The sequence below is a fragment of the Triticum dicoccoides genome, unplaced genomic scaffold (genome assembly GCF_002162155.2).
Source record: "Triticum dicoccoides isolate Atlit2015 ecotype Zavitan unplaced genomic scaffold, WEW_v2.0 scaffold51229, whole genome shotgun sequence".
Classification (NCBI taxonomy): domain Eukaryota; kingdom Viridiplantae; phylum Streptophyta; class Magnoliopsida; order Poales; family Poaceae; genus Triticum; species Triticum dicoccoides.
Window position 1 is genome coordinate 30,215 of NW_021278222.1, and position 4,193 is coordinate 34,407.

The window sequence follows — 4,193 nt, forward strand, 5'->3', positions numbered from 1 at the left end:
GGGGGGGGGGTGGGGACCCATGGCGTATGCACAACAGATTAATACAAGTGACCGGTCATGGAATTGAGTGCATTTACGACGGTGTGCTTGATTACTAAGGCTGCCCATAATGGGAGTATCATAGGTAGTATCATGCATGCCAACTAAGCAATTTTGATGATGTGGCATAGAATTAAATGAAGAAAGAGAGGCTTGAGTATCATATTAGAGCAAGTACAATAAGTCCTAGTCAGCTGGCTATATGTTATTCCACGTCATCAAAGTCATTGCTGGAGGAGAGAGAATGGAGGAAAGAGAAGGAGGCGGGCGATTCAGCTAGCGCCGGCTCCAGCACAAGAAACAAGAAAAAGAATTCTGCATGCAGTCTTGTGAGCCGACTTTCCTCTCTTCTCACCAATCACATGTCTCTCTTTGCCTTTCCCCACTTGCAAACATTAAATACCAATAGCTAGACTATAGCTAATCTGTTGTACTGGTGGGCTTTTATGAAGGCTTTATGTGACATGGCACTCATATATAGCCAGCAACGGCTTTCTTATTAATCATGCTCTTATGATAACGTATCATATTAAATGATGTGTTATTTTGTGTCATGCATGGCAATAAACGTAGTCATCTATGATACCAACACATGATACTATGCATTACAGATGTAGTATTATATGCATGATACTTCTATATGATACTCCCCATTACAACTAGCCTAAGGCTACTCATAGTGAGGAGTATCATATATTAGTATCATGCATATGATACTAGTATATGATACTACCTTCATAGTGCATAGTATCATAAAGTAGTATCATAGCTGACCATATTTATTGCCATGCATGACACAAAGTAGTATAGCATTTAACATGATATGGTATCTACCTATGTTACTCTAACCCTCTCTCTTCTTTAATTGTGTGCCACATAATTAAGCATGTTTGCTAGTCCCAAATACATGTTACCGGTTATGTTACCTTCACTATGGCCAGCCTAAAGTATACCAATCTGACAGTACATATGGCCGTGCAGGACGGGCGATAAACCGCCTTTCCTTACTTTGTTCTCCATGTCACAGTTTAACATTATAATGATGTATTGATTTAGTTTATATGATAATAACGTGTTTGAGTAAATAACAATGTATTAGTACTAACTACTCCATCCATCTGCAAGTTTATTGGTCCTGTTAGTATTTTACGCCAAACTTTCACGATAGACTTAATTAAGAAAATAATAATGCATGTCATAAAAAATCATATCATTTGATTCGTATTTGAATATAGTTTGTAGTGATTTTTTTTTCATGCTTTAACATTTTATTAGTTAAATTTAAGGTTAAAATTAAGCACAAAATGCGAATGGGACCAATAAATCAGGACGGAGGTAGTAGGACATAAACTTCATTTAGCAAATGGCTTCGGTGCACCAGGATCTTATAGCACACGTCATGCGTGTGTGTTGTTCCGCTGCCGTGTGGCTATAGTTTCTCGATCCACATACGACATCATTGGGAACAGAGTTCGAGAGGTGCATATTTGAAGACGGATCCGCTATGTTTCATCCTACGATGTGCCACTGCTGCAGGGTCTCGATCCATACACGACGCCATGAGGAAAAGAAGTGAAGAGGAATATGATAACGGACACTAATGGAAAAAAAAAAACACACTACATTTCCTTCTACCGGTAGGTTCTCTACCTGAAAACAAGCAAAGGCCATCTCTAGGTCTTGGCCCAGCAATAAGCAAGACCCAAGAGAGTGGCCGAATGAAGCGGGTTGCAGCTGACATGCATGAAGCCCTCAATAAAGAAATAAACCAAAATATCTTTTTTTGTCGAATACGCACGAGTGTGCGTATCATATATTGAAGAAGGAGAGGGGTGAAGAAACCCCATCCACAGTTTACATAGTTCGCGTTACATCCACAATCGCACTCCACCCATCAAGAAAAGGAAAAACGTGGACTACTCCCTATCTGCCCACACACCTATCCCAGCCATCCAGGGCTCTAAGTCGCTATGAATGATCCCTGCCTTCATCCACACCGCGCACTCAGCGGCGATCCTCCGCAGAAGTGCCCGCACGTCCGGTGTCTTCCCCTCGAACACAATAGAATTCCTGTGTTTCCACAATTCCCACATGATCAGGAGATGTAGTGCACGCAAGGATTTGGCATGCCGCCCGGCCAACGCAGGTCTAGTAGTCCAGGCCAGAAGATCATCCGCTGCTGTTGGGGCCTCGCCAATGATGCCAGTCGCCTGGCAGACCGCGTCCCAGGTTTCTCTAGCAAACACACACCGGATGAGGAGGTGGTTAATAGTTTCATCGTCCTAGTCGCAAAATGTGCAGCGTTCCTAATGTGGGAGGCCTCTTCTCGCCAATCTATCCGAGGTTCACACCCGATTTTGAAGGGCCAGCCATGCAAAAAATCGATAGCGCAGGGGTGCATGCGATGACGATGTGAAAACTGCCGTGGGGGAGACCTGAAGCGTTGCAAATCCTGCCGTGTAGGAGATCGCGCCGAGAATGCTCCGTTCTTCTCCCATGACCCCGTGAACTTGTCTGGTGTGTGTTCCAACAGTGCGACGCTTTCCACCTGGGGCCAAATCCCAAGGAACTGTGCTAGCGCGTGCTCGTCCATGTCCGGGCCGATGTCCCGGGCCCAAGTTGCATTAGTTAGGGCAACCACCACCGTTCGGGATTTTCTCGTCCGTTTAGATATTCTGTCATATACGGCTGGCGCGAGCTCCTATATGCGGTATCCTGTCAGCAATCGGTCGTCCCAGAAAAGGGCGGTACGTCCATCACCAATGGTCATCCTCGCAGCTGCCCGAAAGAGCCCTCTGGCCTCCTCCGGTATGTTCAACTTGAATTCCACCGATGGCCTAGAGTGATCAATACGCTGTAGCCAGAGCCACTTGGTTTGCAAGGCGATGTTCATCCATCGCAGGTTTGGAACTCCAAGTCCTTCTGCCTACCTCGGTCTACTCAATTTTTCCCATGCCACGGCACACTTGCCACCACCTGCTTCTTCCTTTCCACACCATAGGAAACCCCTACAGATTTTGATCATCGCCTTCATGGTCTTCGGCGGCAACCCCATTGCAAGCATGGAGTGAACTGGGATAGCACTCAGGACAGACTGGACAAGCAGAAGGCGGCTGCTCTAGGGCAGCGTAGCGGCTTTCCAGGTCGGCAGACGCGCTGCCATCTGGTCGACCATCTCTTGGAACTGCGCAACCGTCTGCTTCCTTATCGAGAGCGGGAGGCCGGGATACCGGCAAGGAAAAGAGCCACCCGTGCATCCCAGCAGCCCTGTCACCGTCTGCATATGCTCCTGCGTGCACCTAATTGGCAAGGCCGCACTCTTCTGCAGGTTTATCCGGAGGCCAGATGCGTGTCCGAACAGGTCCAGCACGCACTACAAGAAATATGTCAACTTGTGACCACCACTATTGGTCACTGAAAGGTCATGATTTTTCAATTGCGACCTTTTGTGACCAAAAAGAGAAGGTCAAAAGCTGGCGGTCGTAAACTGACTATAGCGACCTTTCTTCTGGAATGGTCGAAGACGTTTATGACTAAAATATGTCCACTGTGGCGTTTTGGTCACTAGCAACCTCCACAGGCCACGTAGGCATCCAGCATGGCAAGCTGATGTGGCACAAGATTCAGCCCAGTCCAATTCGGTTTTCTACATGGGCCTAGCCCAACAATTCAGCCCATTTATGATTTTTTTCCGTTTAATTTTGGTCGGCTACATTGGCCTAGCCCAACAATTCGGCCTTTTTAGTTTTTGAGATTCATGCAATTGTTTTGGCCCTCAGCCCTTTTTGAAATTGTTCAATGCTTGTTGGGATGTGGCCTTTTTCGGCCCAATTATTTGTCCAATTTCGACCAGCCTTTTAATGTTGAGAATTATTTGGCCCAAGCCGAATTTAGCCCAATCACACATACATACAACATTATTTCATTCAAATTAGGAAAACTCCAGGTCAAATTCAAGTCAACCATCATATCACATCACATAACACATCTCCCAGGTTTACATAACACAAAAAATCATCTCAGGAATACATTTCCCTACACAGAAATATAGCAGGAATAGAGGGAATTTACAATAAAGAAAATGATGGCACATCTTCTACTATCATAATAGTACAATGTATTTTTTTACGGAACAGCCTTTTTACAGAATATAC